This window comes from Microtus ochrogaster, linkage group LG2 (genome assembly GCF_000317375.1).
Source record: "Microtus ochrogaster isolate Prairie Vole_2 linkage group LG2, MicOch1.0, whole genome shotgun sequence".
NCBI classification, from domain to species: Eukaryota; Metazoa; Chordata; class Mammalia; order Rodentia; family Cricetidae; genus Microtus; species Microtus ochrogaster.
Genome location: NC_022028.1, coordinates 13,539,305 through 13,557,866, shown reverse-complemented (window position 1 = coordinate 13,557,866; position 18,562 = coordinate 13,539,305). Strand labels below are relative to the sequence as shown.

The 18,562-nt window shown below is 35.9% G+C and overlaps 1 protein-coding gene across 3 annotated transcripts in view; it reads left to right on the top strand.

Annotated features, from left to right (window-relative positions):
- Positions 1-18,562, top strand: part of Adgrb3 (adhesion G protein-coupled receptor B3) — a 704,417-nt gene that overhangs the window by 55,992 nt on the left and 629,863 nt on the right. The window lies entirely within an intron of this gene.

Below are 18,562 nucleotides of genomic sequence, written 5' to 3'. Positions count from 1 at the left end.
TCCTAGCATCTATCCACACTTAAATGTGAATTTAAGTTCAATTAAAAATTGCCATCCTGGTTGATTGTAAATTCCAAATATATATTATGCTTTTTTTTTTTCTGAAGAGATCCTAAGGAATTCAATGAAAGACACTAAATCTTGTCTTAAGGAGTCAGCATCTTGCTGTCTTGTCCAATCTGGACCCAGACTACTTGGCACGAGCAGTCTTCTTGCCTCACCCCGCTGAGATGCTCAGGCTGTGAGAGCCGTCCTACTCCTCTGGCTAGAAGCTAAATGTTAATTCACAAAATAGTGCCAGTGCATAAATTATTGACCAGAGCTGCCATATGCATCCAGTGTATGTTATTGTGTAGATACAAACTAAGGTTTAGATACAAATACTGTCTTGGATTATGTGCACTATTATACTACGTTATAATTATGAACTTCATATTTGTAACCAAAATTGATGTCAAATATGGTCACTAGAAAGTCTACGGAAGGATAATTTTTTAACGTCGAAATAACTATGTCAGATCTTTCATTCTGTTTTGTAGCCCATTTACTTTGATGCCATTTAAAATGAGGTTTACATATGGGATAATACTCTGATTATTCCTAGTTAATTTTGTGTTTGAACAGCAACCATCTCCCTCTTTTTCCACATTGGAATTACACTGGGGATCTGAAATAAAGGGCAGCAGTACAGCAGGCTACTGCGCTGAGCAAACAAGAGCTGTTCACCCCAAAGTATGTCTCAGTTTTCATCTTGAACTCTTGCCATTTTAATTTTTTCTTTTGTATTTCAGCATGAGGAACAAAATTTAAATATTCCATATGTTATGCTCTCTCATATCTTGGTTTGGAAATAAAGTAAAATATCACAGGCTTTCCTAAAGGAATAGTATAGGCACTCCTCTGCCCAGGAAAGACGTGATTGGCAGCAGTGCTCCTTACTGAAATGAAAGCAGCCAAGAAGCCTATGGATGCTTCATACTGGGAGTTTGAGACCAACACTGTCTACCAAAGGCTTATTGTCTCTGTTGTGTTCTGTTGCTGTAACTTTGAGATTGATTGAATTTTGCAACTCAATATCACTGTTTTTAAAAAGTTTGCCGTTTGACTCTCATTTCTATTTAGCGAGTTTGGGGAAATGATTTTTTTCCTGCAGCGTGGGGGCTGTAAAGAGAAATGGAAGCACTAGCTATTAGTGTGGAGAGAGTTGCATCTCTGAGAAATGCCAACGGTGAAATAATGTGCTCACTAAGGCACATACAACCACACACTTTCTAGCAAAATGAACATATAACACCATCACTGGGACTTTTACCATTGTATTCAGCTTTATAGAAACAACTTAAAGAAACTGAGAAGCTAAATATTTATATTATTCAGTTCCAAAGCAATGATAAATGATTGAAGTGATGGGGGAAGTGATTGAAGTCAAATTTTGAAAGAGCCTTCCTTTAGTAGGTTCAGCGTATGCTATTTTCATCTGCAGTCCATGTGATCTCAACTGTGGGTTTTAGACTTTACAAAATTACTTATAAAGCTGGCTGTGAATAAACAGTTTAAAAAGCCATCTACCAAGGTGTGCTTTTAAATGAGTTCAGCTGACCTTGCCTTACCCTGGCTGTGGTGCTCCTCCATGTTTTTTAAAGCCATCACTATAACTTGGCAATTTTCTTAGATAAATCAATGTACTGGAACATGGCACAATACTTTCTTTTTTTCATAGCACTAATGGCTTATAAAGGATTTTAGTTACTTAAACTTAAGTATGCAAGATATATTTTATTTTCGCCACCTTCTCTGTTATGTATATCAGTCTTGTTTTTCACACATATTTGTATTCGTGAGTTGCCAAAACAAAATTGTCATCCGAACTTATCATATCAGGGACTGGATGTTCTATACTAATTGACAAATTAGATGCACATTAATCACCAGGAACACATGGCGTCTACCCCCAAATTTGGAAAGCACTCAAAAGTGTCATTTGTGAATTGGGGATTGCGGACAAAATGGGCAGTTTTTCTTTGCAAAGGGCTGGATGCCAGGGCCCTGGTGAACTGATGTCTTGAACCCTCTTTATGAGAGACCATAAAGATCATGAACATCACTCCCTTTACCAGTGTGGACAATTAGACAAAGAACCATTTAGGATTAGCATTTCCCAGTGTAACAGAAACCAAGTAAGTTTCTTATATGTCTCCCCTCTCTGCTAAGATTTAGCCTATTTCTAGGGGCTGCGTGGTATCAAGGCATTGGCAGGGAAGTTGTTTGAGGAAATGTGTGAAGGAGACTAATCCATCCTGTTTTGAGGTCCTCTGCCTGCACATACACAGATGTCTGCTGAAATATTCACCATCCCATATGGCCCTTACTTATTTTTTGTATTGGTTGCTTCAGATGCATGCTGTGCTTCCCCAGTTCAACCCATAAGGTCTGGTGCTCTTTCCATTTGCAACCTTGGAATTTTTTTTTTTTTGTTGTTGTTGGTTTTAGTCCACAATAGGCTGAAAAGGTAACGTGAGCTTTCTGGAGTCCCTGCAACTGCTCCCATTCCACAGTTCTTTATTTTGTCCCTTTCTTACCATCTCCTTGCTCATTGTATTAGAAGTTCATGTCTTCTTTGGAGAAAGCTTCATTTTCTGTAAGTTTCATTTAACCTAAATAATGAAACTATGCCTTGGATTCCTGTTTTTGTCCCTCCATGGTTTCAAATAGTTGGGGAATAAAACATTTTATATTCTATTGTGTGAAGTCCTTCTTTGAAATTTTATAACCCTTATCGTAAAAAAATGACTTGCAAATAAATGAAAACAGAGCACACCAAAGTTAACCAGACCCAATGAATGTCTATACAGTTAGAATTGGCATTCAGAATGGAAACTGTGAAGCTTCATGCTAAATTTTACACAGAGTTTTACACTAAAGGACTGAGGAGTCCAGTCTTTTAGTCAAGAAAATTGCCTTTTCCTTTTTTATTGTAGGAGGTCAACTTTAAACAAAGCTGGAAAGTTATAGTTTGCTTTTTCTGTGAGCACTTGCATTAGGAAACATCTGGGAACTCCAGATTTCATTGGTAATTATAGGACTTTTCATTCTCCTGCAAATTGATCCTATTGTGCAAATCTTTTAAAGAACAGGGCTTTCTGCTCTTCAGAGAATTATCACCTGTGCTGTTGAGTCAGATCAGAGAATAGAGAGACTCCAGGGGATCACAGAGAATCCTCAAAGGCTCCTGTGAGGAACTGGGTGGGATGGATCAATCCTGAAATGAAAATGCTCTGTCCTGATTATATGCTACGAAATGTGACATCCCATATTTTTCCTTGCGAAATTTTATACTACTTTTGGTGACACGTTGTTTCTGCAATATCTTGAAGAGGAATTTCATAAATGATTGCTTTAATGTGTGTGGGCCTGTTTGTTCGTTTTACATTTCAGATGGACCTCTTAAATAAGCCATTTGAAAAGAAAGAGTATGTTTCTTTATGTTATGGATAGCTTGGTTGTGGTCTTTCTTACACATATCCTTGGTTTTCTTCGTCTGAATGGGAGGTAGATGGCTTTTTCTTCTGAGCAGTGTATCTTCTTTGCATTCTCTCTCTTGCTCTCTCTCTGCATGCATGTTTATTAAGACCATTATGACTACCATGAAGTATTGCCCTATACTGTTTGTCTTACAATATCTGTCAGTGTACTGAAATGAGCTTTTAACATGGTCTTGGGAGATGGTGTTCACTCTCTAGAAAGTAGCCTCAGCCCTGAGAACTGAATAGCACTGTTGTAGTGATGTGGAGATTGGGGAAGGAAAACTAAAACAAACAAGCATGGAAACAGACAACAGAATTCAAACAACTAAAAATAGAACAACAAAATAGAGCAAAAAAGTTTAGAGACACTGTAAAAGGCACAATAATCATGTAGGAATATGAAAGTTTTTTTTAAAAGAAACCAACGAGGAAAAACCACAAAGTCTTTTTAAATAATTTAAATCTCTCAGTTAAGAATTCTGTTGAGTTTTTCACATAAAAAGAAGCAGTTTATTCATGAATAGGATTTTCTATTGCTCAATTTTATTTTATTTTATTTCTTTGGGTAAGTTACATTTTTCAAACTTTGTAGTTATTTCAGCTTCTGTCACTAGATGCTTACCATGTGATTGACACAAATGTGTTTATCTCATCCAGAGAGGCAGTAAAACAAATTTAATAAATTAAAAAGAACGTGGCTATTGATAATGAGGCAAAAATACACTTGAAAAAGTGATTCTAGAAAAGAAAGCAAGCAGAAGAAGTCAAAATTTCAAATTATTCCTTGAGGAAGGCCATCTAAGTAAACAGTGATGTGTTTCCTGTTATATAGCCACAGCCTTTATCATAGTTAGAAAGGCACCCACGGTACTATGTCAGACCTAACCACTTAAGTTTTCCAACAGGTGCATCAAAGCACAGGTATTATTTGAACAATGTTTCTTAGGTGATGCTGACTTAAACCTGCAGCTCATTTTATGTCCACATAGAAACCTCAAGCTCGTTCTAATTGTTCCCCAGAGAAAAATTAAATGATCATTAAGACATTGTTTCAAAAACAAACAGTTATTTGTAGGAGAGGCATTTTCTTAATGCTCCTTATATTTTGAATATGAACTCTTCAAAGTCTAATTCTACAGAATTAATGGACATATGCATCCTTCATAACTGCAATTAGGGAAACTTATTGGGCAAGTAAGCACTTTACAATTTGCAGATATCTCAGACCATGGAGTCTGACCAGACTGGCATATCTATTTGTGGAAATTACTGTTATTGAGACAGAGAAAAAGACAGCTTTGTAAATGAGGAAAATCTGAAGAAATTAATCCAAAAGCTTTGTCCTAGAATTTTTCAGATATCAATATTTCAAAGAACTTCCATAAAATTAGATGAATTCTTGTGATGTAGTGATTTATTTCAAGTACTACTAAAAGGAGGAGTATGTAGCTTAGGCGACAAGAGTTTTAATATTTGGGAATGTCTGTTGAAATTAGAAATATTATCTTGAGTAGCTCATGGTGCTCAATTGACCATGTTCATTTCTGCTTAGACAGTACCATCCTTCAATATCTTAACTATTCCTTTTGAATAAAAAGAACTTTCTTACTGGAGTGCTCAAATCAGATCTGATGGTATTATTTTAACCACACGAAGGGTTGAAACCCCAGAACTATGAGAAATATAAAAGAGGCAAAGCAAGTGAAGATGACAGGACTTTAGTGAAAACAGCTGCACAGGTCAATAGGGCAGAGATGTCTGTTGTGATTGGCCACTCTCTGGCACTCCTGCCCTATACTCAGCTTTAAACACTCTTCTAGAACATGGTGGGGCCCTGGACAAATTGGAGACAATAGAGTCCTCTTCACCGGGGAGCTGTGGGGACAGTGATTCCAATAAAGGGAATATCAGTGTCTTCAGCACTGATAAATGTGTGCTGCCTTCTATTCTTAAAGACATTCTCACCTTCACTCTGGGATTCCAATCATTTCTTTACCATGGAGGACTGAGGATGTCTATGAACCATTTTTGTGGAACTTAGCAAACTTAGGCACACATAAACAAACAAAACAGGAACTAGAGGAGACAGAGAAGTAAACTAAATACGAAGAGAGCAGTGTTTTCCAGCTTTGTACAGAGTTAGATATCCATACAGTATCAAAAAGTGAATAGAGGTTTGGGGTAGAGGAAGAGAATATGCTTCTGAACATGGAGACTGCCAGAAGATTCACGACTTAAGTGCTTGAGTCTCAGGAAGTTTTCATATATTTATTCCATTATAAAATTACCAATTACTTAATTTGCATTCCTTAAAGGCAAATGTTTTTCACTATTTTATTTCATCTCTCTACTTACCTGTCTGTCTATCTGTCTATCTCTCACTTATCTCTATGTATGTATGTATGTATGTATGTATGTATGTATGTATGCATCTATCTATCTATCTATCTATCTATCTATCTATCTATCTATCTATCATCTATCTATGTATATATGTATCTATATATGTATCTATGTATCTATCTATTTATGTATATATCTATCTGTCTATTATCTATGTTATAATCAATCAAAAGAAGTGAAAAGTAAAATCTTTTCAATGTTGTAATCAGGAATCAATTTAGTGTTTGATAATCATTAAGATGGGATTTGGAAATATAAAAGACCTGGTGTCATTTTCAACTCAAACTCCTGTCAGTGAAACAGTTTTAAAAAGTAATAGGCATTGTCTTTTTGTTTCTGTTCACTGTCAAGTAATTTCAGTGTAAGGAAACTACACACATACATACTTTATGAATAAGCTATCGACCTTTTAAGGAAGCTTTGATAACATCCTTTGTAACTAATGTATAGAATTGGTAAAATTTATTCTAGGAATTCTATAAGGCATGTGAAAAGCTTAAATATTTCAGAGAATACTTAAGAGGCCGTTTGTTTGTTCCTGGCTGCTCACCTCTGAAATAACCACATAGAAGCTATATTAATTAAATCACTGCTTAGCCTATTAGCTCTAGCTTCTTATTGTCTAGCTCTTACACCTTAGTCATTTCTATTAATATGTGAATTGTCATATGGCTGTGGCTTACCAGCAATTTTCCGTCTGATGTCTGTCTCTGGTGGGGCTACATGGCTTCTCCTGACTCCACTCTCTCTTTATACATATCTCTTCCAGCCTGGCTATATTCTGTTAAGCCATTGGCTGAAAGCAGTGTCTTTATTAACCAGTAAAAGCAACAGCTATACAGAAAGTCTCCCTACACTACTTAGGTACTGTGTAGATGAGAATAAATATAATTCTAATTCTTAAGAACAGTTCAAAACGATTTGAGTAACTAATTCTAGGAAATTGCCCCTAGAATCCTGCTCTTTACCTTGACTGCACTACAGTGTTGAAAGACGCACCATATAAAAACCAAGTAATCAATTGTATTGCCTTAATGTTTCACAGCCAGTGACTAAGACTGGTTCAGATAGAGTCTGTGCCTGGGCTCACAAGCAAATATGACTCTCTGCTAGTTCCTTCCACCGTTTCCAATATCATACATCAGCTAATAGTCTAGCATTCTCCCTACCAGTTCCGAATGGATAGCCATAGTTGGACTCAATACAGGGCTTCATGCTGTCCTTTCTCATTGATCAAAGTGGACACAGAAGATGAAAGAGCTTCCACAACACAATAGAATTTAATCAGCCACAGGAAAAACAACAACAACCCTGTCTGTTTGTCCGTCTGCATTTTCTCACTACTTGTGATTACCGTTACAGTTTCTCTACAGAACATATTAACAAAAGTATTCTTAGGTTTCTTTTTTAAAAATGTTTTATAATATCTTGGTTCATAACTTGTTTTGATTGACAACTTGAAAAACAATAGGACCAAAGCTGATACATTTTTCTCTGGTGCTTTGAAAGCTGTTTTAGTTGGTTCTTCTCACTTCTCTGCCTCAAATTCTGAAATCAGAGTTTCCCCAAGCCAAATGCTTCAGCCACGTGGCACCAGAAAACATCTTGTTTGTTGTACTTGTCTGTCATCTAATCGCTCTTTAAAGATAGAAATGGTGTTCATAAACATGTGAGGCTTGATTTTACATTTGTTGATTTTTATTTTGTTAGTTGACTTCGACTAGGGGAAACAAAGAAGGTTGTACAGGCACAACTACAATCTGGTTTGGCAGGACTGATAACTTGTTTCTGAGCCTGCATAATTTAAAGTTAAATAGTTTGGCAGCATTGACGCACATTATAAAACTATCTATGATTTTCTGATCTCATCAACTTGAGTGTTAGCAAGACATCCTGAAGGAGTTGGTCCTTCTGCCTTGGAAAGTGGAGCAAGAAGGGTGGTCAGAAGGGATCAGAGGCTTACACAACAGAGCGAGTGGCATAAAAAGGCCTTCCAAAAAGTAGAAATGTCTAATAATCTCATCAATGAAGAGTGTTTGGAAATATGAAGAAATGGTTAATAAACTAAGAACCAACAGAAAAGAATCAGTATTCATCTCTTGGTAATATATGTATCCAGTGTCTTTCTACCTATCTATCTATCTATCTATCTATCTATCTATCTATCTATCTATCTATCATCATATATGTAGCTATCCAGTGATCATTCAGAGTAGTTTGATTTTTTTTTGGTTGATCATTTGCTGATATACTTGTCTATAATATAAATGCTATGTTTGCTGTTATTTCTTAAATATACTTTATGTATGGTTACAAGTTATACACGTTTCATGTTATTCTTCATAATTACAGTGTAGTAAATCTAGATCTATAATGCATTGGGAATACTTTTAATTGAGAATATTTAGAGTACTAGAAATTCATCAATACGGATTTATACAAAAAAGCATTAAAAGGTGATTGATAACTGGTTTGAATGGTTAACAATGGATAGATATTAGTTAGTGAAAAATAAAATATTAATAGCAGATGAAGTGGATGGGTATACCAATTTTCTGTAAGACTGTTCTAACTTCACTCTGGGTTAGAAGATGGCCATAATAAAATAGAAGGGAGAATATAATTTTTGGAGACCACAAATTAATTTTTATTAATCAAAGCAATAATTTTCAGGTATAAAATATATGTTTGGTAATCTTAAATTTATATTATGTAATAAAAAGTAATTAAAAGCAAGCTCAAATATAATTTTAGCATTCTCACATGAAGTGCCATCATGGAAACTGAAGAACTACAACTTTGAAGTTTTGGTATATGATTTTATTCTGTAAAGGCCAGATTGGTACTTGAAATTTTAAAAAGTAACACTCTACAGAAATTGATTATTGATTACTAATTTTCTAAATTTATGGCTATATAAGGGAACTTTATGATTCCAATGTTTTAATTAACGTTTTTATAGAATGCCTGTTAACTAGAGTAACATAATTCATGAAGACTATTATGTTGATAATCATCATTGATTTACTGTACTGTTTATTTTATATTTTGGTTTTCTTTACGTTTTAGATAGGGCCTTTCAGGTAACCCAAGCTGTCCTTGAATTTGGTATTTAGCACAGGCTAACCTCAGATTTTTTTATCTTTCCTCATAATTGTCCTAAGTGTTATAATTGCAGCACTATCAAGCAAGAAGATTTATTACTTTTAAGTATGCTAAAGAATAAAGCATATGAATGGAATGTCTTTTATATATAAAAGTCCCCACTGACTAGTGATGACTCTTTGGTTCTTTGTATTTTACCAATTAATACCATTTTGTCATGAACATACTTGTATGTACATTTATTTTGAAGGTCATCTGACTTTATTATTAAATGTAAAAAAGTCCTGGACTATAGAGGAAAGCATGGCATTATTGAAGCGCAGAAGGTTGTCAACCATACTTGTTATGTCCCCATTGCTTCAAAAGTTTGGTTCTGTTTTTAGATTTGGGGCACTCAGAGAATAATGCCAACCTGATTATCATTCTCAAGTGAGCTTTCAAGGGTTCATTAAAAGTTGAGAAGGGAACAGCGTGCTCTAGGAAGCAGCTATTTTTAACAGCACCAAATTTGAATCCACCTACTTTAAAGCTTTCCATTGTTTTTAGAAAATATTTCTATAAATAACTTTTATTCTTTAAGTCCCTTGAGGTCACAGTTCACTGTCTTCTGTTGGAAAAAATTGACATTCTACCCTCTTCTTGAATTCATAAGAACCAAACATGTCTGTTCAAAAGGCAGCATTGATTGAGAAACAGCACATGCAGGTTGGTCATGCAAGCAAATAAACAAAAACTCCAAAATGTTGAGTTCAGTTGGATCCCAGAAGTATGTATAATCTTGCTTTGATTTGATAAATTAGTGCTAAATGTTCATGTCATCAGAAAACACAACTTTAGGGCAACAGCCTCCTTTTAAAAGAGAATGCTTAAAATCCCATTTAAAAATAAAACACTACCATGAGATGTATATTTTTTTTTAACTTTAAGTATAAAAGTAGCCTTTGAAATACATAAAAATATTGTCAGTAATCAATCTTGTCACAAACAAGTAAATATAAGGGTATCTATATAATGTTTCTTTATCTATTTGTATAATGTTTTTTGTTAGTATTAATACACACTGACTATAATCAAAGACTTTTTTTTTTAAGAAATACTGAAAATATTTTAAGGAGCCAGCATTTAAGAAAAGCTGACACATGAGAATGTTGTTTTGGGAATATTTATTTCATCCCCTTCTTTGCTTCTCTCTGCTTGTCCAGCTATAGTTTACGCTTCAGTAACAGTTTAGTCATCGTATCTTCAAGGTGAACTTCCCAGAACCAGAAGACTGACTCAGATCATCACTTCTAATAGAGCTTTTTGCGGCACTTACTGCGATGTTCACATGTATTTGTCCTCCTGTAGAATTTCAACTAAAATTGTTCAAGGACTGGGATTTGCCTGATGCTTATCATTGCAGATTTTTTTCCCTCTCCACAGAAGGTAAACACTGATAAATTAGGACCTTTGACTTATATTCTGAAGCCTTTCCTTAAGGGCCATTCTAGTTCATAGCAACATGTGAGGAATTTGAAAATGGAGTGAAATTAAGTAGGTGTCTCATGAACTCATGTAGGTATTGACAAGCTCTGGAAATATGCTTCTTCCTAGTATTTTATCTGTCTTTATAATGCTCTAAGAATCATTTAAGTAAATATTTTCGACAATAATATACAAATCATTTATGTGCATTCCAAAGGGATTTCAAATATACATAGTGCATTAGTATGAAGGCGATGCTCAGTGAAAAACAAATGAATTAATTTTCACTTTTGTACAAATTATTTTCAATGAACATGCTCTGTTACATCATGTAATAAAATTAAGTAGTATCAGTATGTAATTTCTTGTATATCTGAGGGCCATCAAATAGTTAAACTTCTAAATTCTTGATAGATTGTTTACCATTAAATCAAATTCACCAATGCATTATAGCCAAATTAGTAAAATTACTTGGTGTGGGGGTCTCTTCAAACATCAAGACTGGTAGACTAATGATTCATGTGAGACAAGAAGGAAATCTGGTTCAGTACAACTCAGTAGCTGGTATTGGTCCAAACTTCTAGAGTCTGTCATTGGGCACTTTATTTTATGCACATTCAAGTGCAGTAGTCCCTTTATGTGACACAATCCCGTGTGTATAATAAGGCATGATTGCATCAAAGTATTTTCAAAGGGTATATCACTTATTCCATGAAGATAGGTTGTACAGATATTCTACATGTATTGCTTTATGGGTCTAAGGAAGGATTTGGTATGGTTTTGGTCATATGGATAGCATAGATATCACCAGGTTGTTAGCTATATCCATTCCCAGCTTTTTTGGCAGAATACAGGTTCCTCATCTCTTCCTTTGATGAATCAACTTTAAGTGATCAGCATCCATGGTTTCCCTTGTGCTTATTTTCTGTAAGTGCAAGGACCTCTTTTCCCTACATTATAGTACACCATTTTCAATCTGTGGTAGTGTCAGGACTGTTCAGAGATTATTAGCTCTCTGGACTGTCCTGGGCTCAGGACTCATGTGTATGTGTATTCATAAGAGATTTAAAATACATACAAAGAATTAGTATGAAAGCGATGCTCAATGAAAAGAAATGACTTTATTTTCACTCTTTTACTAATTGTTTTCATGGAACATGTTCAATGTGCGGTGTCCTAAGGTGAAGGGTTGCTATGCAAAAGGGTAGACAAGGTCATTTGGGTGAGCTTATCAAAGAGTATCACAGGCAAATAACCCATGTCAATGAATGAGGTTTTCTACAGAAGAGCAAACCAGAACCCAAGGAGCCTTGTATGTTGAGCAGGGCCAAAACAGTTTAAAAAAAACAAGAAATACTCTGATTTCTCTGAGGCACTATGGCAACTTCTGCACTTAGGACCTATGAAGTGGTCATGTAAGGTCTTTGCGTGCTTGTCCAGGAATCAATAAGCCCTTTGTAGGCAATTTTGACTACAAGGCTCCTTTCTCCATTAAAAATAAAACTTATTTTGCAACAACTACATCATTACAATGAGGAATACAATACTAGATTGCTTTTATTTTCATCCCTTTGTTTTTTATCAGAAGTAATAATATTTCCACGGGTTTCTGAATTATTATGCACCCTAGGCTAATACACAGTCTTGGTATGCATTTCTGTTATCTGTGCTCTGGGGAGATGGTATCACTTGGGACAATTCTTAAAGGTTTAACTTATGGACAGTTAAAAGCTGTAAAATGGACAGATGTCTGGAGTATGGCACAGTGTTAGAGTGACAGAAAAAAAAGAGTCAAAGTGCATCTACTAAGAGTCACAGCATGTAAAATATCCCCACTCCAAAACCTGTGCTCAACACAAAAGAACTATTTGGAACTGTTTCAAGTATATACAGCAAGAACAGGCTCAGGTGCAACCCTTGGTGCATATCCAATGTGAAACTTGATTTAATTTTAAAATAGATTAATCTTAGGGAAATTTTAAGAAGTAGTTTACACTAACACACGATATCTTATGAAATTCTGAAAGTATGTGTGTTTTTTAAAGGAGCTTTATTAATGTCGATGCCTATTTTAAATTTGTACTTGAGGCCATTAAAATAAAAAATAATTAATAACATTGAAATCAGCAAAAAAATCATTGTGCAATGTTCATTGGCACATAGACAGGTTCTTATGAAATGAAATGAATTTTGCATGCACAAACACATTTGTTTAAAATGTAGGTTGCTCTACTTTAAAGCTCAATACTCTGGACATTTTGAACCTTTTGCTTCATTAACTGCATTCATTCTAAAATACCTTTCAATTTAAAACAGGAGATAATTGTAATACCTTGAAGTAAATGAGATGTTATTGCAATAATTAAATCCAAAATGAGATGCAGGTACTTTAGACCTGCCGGAGTTTCGGCTAGTTAATAGCAAATAACATTTCCATTGGTCACAGTGATTTCTTTCCAGAACATTTTCTAGTGCAATAGAGAAGTGCATGCTGATCATATTCTAATATGTTTTACAAGAGGTAAAATGTGTCTAAGTCTCCATCACACCATTTTAAATTAAGTCTACAAAAGCTTATAATGATTATATGACATGTTGATTTCCTCCCTTACACAAATCTATCAGATTTTAGAAGAAAATTACATAATAATATTACTACTTAAATAAGTAGTGCTTGCTTTTCAACTGATAAATTTATTATTGGAATTGGGACAGAGGTTCTTATTGGCTTTCCCAGACTTTGGAGTCTTTCAGTATTTAAAATCTGTCTGTGTTTCACAGAAAATATGGAGACATCACTATGCTTAGATGTATAGATGGTGCAGGAAGAGTTACAGAAGCAGGAGGTTTCCATCCTTCCTTTCTTCCTTCCTTTCTCCTAGAAGAAATATAATTTCCATTAAAAACACAGCCCATATTAAAATGTTAAGATATGTTATTTGAATAAAGTTACATATACAAAGGGAAGTTTCTGTTTATAGCAATGACCTAAATACAGTATTTCTTTTTTTAAAAAAAAAGAATAAATAGCTTTTTCAATATAAATCATAATGTACTTAGATTTTTGTGAAACTGAAAAACATTGTGTTTTGTGTACCCCTCATTTTAACTGCCTCCTTCCTTTTTGAGATAAGGTTTCTTTATGTTGACCAAATTAGGCAGGCACTTGTTTTATGGCTCTGCTGTCTTGGCATGTAGCATCTTTATGCTTCAGGTGTTGAGTAACTGAAATTCCAATATAGAACATCTTCTTGAGTCTCTCTTCAACAATAATGATAGTGATAACTGTCTTGAACAGTTATTACTTTGTTGTAGTAAGAGCGGTGGGGCTGCGTCCCCGGCACCGGGCCGCCCACATGGCTAGCTTAGCTTATGCCCCAAAATAATTACACGGAAACTGTATTCTTTTAAATACTGCTTGGCCCATTTCTATCTAGCCTCTTCTCGGCTAACTCTCGCACCTGGACTAGCCCATTTCTTATAATCTGTGTAGCCCACGAGCTGGCTTACCAGGAATGATCTTAACCTGCATCTGCCTGGAGTGGGAGAATCATGGTGACTCCTTCATTCAGCCAGCCTTCTGTTCTGTTTACTCCACCCACCTATGTTTTAACCTATGAGGGCCAAGCAGTTTCTTTATTGCTTAACCAATGAAATCAACAGATTGATATATGACACTCCCACATCATTACTTGGTAATGTGATGACTTGTGTTTCGAAATATAGCCACTCTTAAATCTCCCAGACATACAGAGGCTGCTCTTATTAGCTACATTTTATATATACACAACAAACCAAAACAGAAATACTAGGGGCTTAAATAATGAGTTGAAGATCAGTTGGTAGTCAACAGAACACTTTTGAACCTAGTTGTCTAGTTCTTTTGCTCATGCAACTAAACTTTTCAGCATCTGAGCACTGCAAGTTCATCAAGAAGGAGCTAGCACAAGAGGGTAATTAGAGACATCGGCATCGTCTTAGCATCTGGAATATAACCTTTAACTTGAATATTACCAAAAGGTACAGGGGAATCTCACTTCTTACTCTGATTTCTATGCAATGACATTAAATACTCTTTTTGTAGTGCTGTTGCTATATTAGGGCTTCACTTTCCTGCTGCCCCTCTGGCTTTCTGTGTTTCCCATAGACTCTGTTTGAAACTCTCTCTTTGAGCTAGTGGTTTCAGTTCTTTTCGTGTTTACCTTGATGTCTCATGATGACTAGTGTCGACTTTCATTAGAGTTCATCAGGCTCCTTTCCTGGATGGAGTGTGTTTTGCTGAGCATTCAGAAGAACCTTGTTGATTGTGATTTCTGTCCTGCCCAGTACCACGTTAGTTCAGTCCCAAATAAACACACAGTGGTCTATATTAATTATAAACAGGTTGGCCTAGTCACTCTGGCTACTTATTAATTTTTACATCCTTCATCTTAACCCATTATTCTTCTCTCTGTTAGCCACATGGCTTGGTACTTTTCATCAGGGAGGCATTCTCATCTTGCTTCCTCTCTTTCTGGTTGATGACTGCAGACTGAGCTTTCCTCTTCCCAGAATTCTGTTCTCTACCTCTACTTCCTGCCTGGTCACCCCACTTATACTTCCTGCCTGGATACTGGCCAATCAGCTGTTTATTAAAATAATACAAATGACAGAATAAAAGACCATTGTCCCATGGCAGAACCTGCTTTTATTTCACAGATTCCTACTACACTGCTTTTGTCCCATCTCTAGTTGAAGGAGACCCTACTGTCAACCTGTTATGGGGCCCTTCCGGGATCAGTTGGAAATGTTATCAATGTACCAGCCTACCGTAGTATCCACCTGTACCCTGACCGCTGAAGTCACTCTTTTCTAGGAAACACTGGTGACTCACAGGTACCCTAGGTACTATACTAGGTTCAGAGTCCTTGAATTGGGTGTAGCTATTAATTCATCTTTTCACATTATGTCTTTACTTTAGGCTTTACTGGGTGCGATTCAGGAAAAATCAAACTTCCAGGTTTTTCATTCTCAAACCTGAGTGTATGACTCAATTGTTTTGTATGCATATATCTACTTCTTCCTGATTTTCTCCCTCCATCTCTGTTTCTCTCTTCTTTTACTCTTCAAATAACACTGTGAAATTAACCCACGTAGGTCTCTTTATGTGTCTGTGTATTTTTTGGTTTTCTACTTAGGGCAGATATTTCCTTGCCAAGTCTCTGCATCCTCCCTCACAGAATGAGGACAATGGACACTATCTTTATCTTTCGGATCCTGCATATGTAACACAAGGCCTTATTTCTTTTCTTCTATCAATAGTGTGACCTGCTTGTAGACTTCTTTTCTCTCTTTGACAGCCAACACTTTCTTTTTTCTTTCAGAATGCCAGCAAATATTTGTAATTTATAATCCTGAATGGCACATTGCCCCTGATAAACATAATCCTTTTTCAAAATAAGGACTTCTATTTTGTTGATTGGAAAGCAATTAGAATGGACAAAGTCTGCAAGTACTGATTATGAAAGTGCCCACAGTATGCCACTCTTAATTCAAAATGGAATGGAAGTGAGGTGTGCTTTCTAATAGTCCCTGAAACTGCCCTGACCTTAAGTTTCTCCATGCATGTTTCCTTGCCAGCATCTATTTGCTTTGTTTTATTTTTTAATCTGGGGCTTCAGCCAGCCCAGTAAAGCTAATGCCATTGTTTTTAGCCTCTGCAAAAGTGAGTTTGACTTGGCTGCTGGGTCTGGTGTTAGACCTTCTCTGTAGAAGTAATTGTCTGATGCGTTTCTCATTTTTGTAGACATTTTGGCTCAGTCTTTCATGCTTAGGACTTCAAAACCAGTGAAACTTACATATACAGAGTTGCTCCTCACAGGACACAAAATCCATGCTTCTTCCTTTTTAGTGAGATAAGGCCAATTAGCATAAATGTTTTCTGAGGGTAAAAAATTGTGTCTCTGGAGATATGTAACCTAATGAGATGGATTGGAACGGGTTCCTTTCAGCAGCAGATATTTTTCTGGGGAGCCACAGTTTTAATATTTCTATATCTTAGAATATTCTCACTGTTCTGGCCATGAAATATTATGGTGTGGAAACAAAAGATAACTCTAGGATAAATATTCTTAAAAAGTAGGAATTAAAGTTCCAACAATAATGACTTAGGGCAAAAAATATTATTAATAAATTTATTGACTTTCAAAGCGCACTAAAATTTTTATGAAGTAGGAAGTTGAGCAGGAGCTTAATTTATGTGTGGAACATCACTTCACAACTTATCCAAGTTCAACAGAGATAAAACTCCTCTCATAACTAAAGAGGCAGCAATGTGGGGTGACTGTGAATGAGAAGGCAAAGGGCACAGCTATATTAGCAATTTTGGTCTTGATCTACACCACAGGCATTTCAATAGCTGCTATTTCAAATTCATTTAAAATCCACGTTTTGCATTTTAATAGCTTTTTTTTCTAACACTAGAATGCAAATGTGAGTTTGCCTCTAGCATGCTCTATTCCTCTCTTGTCAGAATCACTAGAAATCCATATTTTTTCCTCTTTAGATTGCCCTTCCTTTTTCAGAAGTCAGGAGAAAGGGTGTGTGAGGGTGGTGAGAGGAAATGAAAAGGTTCTTGTGAACAGGGGCATGGGTAAGGAAGAGAGGGGAGAATCATTGGATGGGACACAAAAATGAGAGATACTGGTAATGATGGGAAACATGAAGGAAAGATATAGTAAGTTATCTCTTTGTATGTTGAAACCAGCTAAATAAAATTTGATTTTTTCTACTTATTTGAATAAGAAATATTTTTATACTTAGAAGAAATTTGACTCCATAGGGAAAGTGTCTGCTATGTAATAACAAAGACCTGAATTAAAATCCCTGGTACCCACAAAAAATCTGGGCACAATTGTGTGGACCTGTAATCTCAGCTGTGGGGAGGCAAAGTCACTAGGATCTTTTGGTCTAATGTCCTGCTGGCTGGCAAGTCTAGCCAAATTGATGTCCCTGAGGTTACCATGGGAGGCACATGTACAAACGTCTCTTTGGAGTAAACACTTTTGCTCTGCCCACAAGGGCCCTAATATGATCTTTTCCCCACCACTTCCCAGACACAAGGAGCAATCTGACCTTGAATCGAAAGCTCAGGCTGAAAACCAAAGTATATCTTTTTTTTTTTTTTAGTCATGATTGAAAGCTGACAAACCTAGGGATCGTCCCTACCTAGCAGTTAAGTAGTTTATCTTTTGGAGTGTGCCATACTTAACTTGGAAGGAAGGTTTCAGCGTCTTCGAAATCTTTTGAAATATTGGCAGCTTTATTGGAGAAGAGAATATTTTTAATAAATTCATTTTGTGTTGTTAGAGATTTTGATCATTTATCATATGTACTTAAATGCCTCTGTGACATTCAAATCTGGCAGCAAAGCCTGCTTTTCGATTACTAAGGATGACTTGTACCCAAATAGAGAAAGGTTATGCTTTACATCAGCATTTATTTTTGTTTTACATCTCAGCCTTTTGTTTCAAATCAAACTCGGATTTATTGTCTAATTAGGGATAGCATATGGCACGGACAACAATAACAAAATGACACTGGTGAGACAGGGATGCTGTGAGATAAATTGACTAGGCACTTTCCTGCAGTTTCCCATACTTATGAACCAATCCCTGTGAGAGTTTGATTCCGATTTTTAGCAATCACAGTCTTTTGCATCTGGTGACGTGCTCCCAGCAGTCCGTGAACCTCATTGTCTAGAAGTGTCTTACTCTGCAGTTTTTTGTTTTATGTTATAATTTTGGCTTTCTGGAATTAGTGATTTCTAGTTCTTAACAACAAAAGTTGCATGGAAGGGCTAAACTGAGGACTGAAAGGAAAGAAGTGGAGATTGCCTTATACTATTGGGATTTGTTGTGTATTGGAAGAGAGGGGAAGGCCTGGCCTGGATACCTGGGGTTGATGAAGTTTCTGTGATCTAGTTGGTAGCAGCTCTCCAGATTGTTTTGCTGATTCCCCAGGTTTTGCCTCCATTATGTGAAAACCAAATCATTCCTGTACTGACCACTGCTACTTTTTTTTTTTTT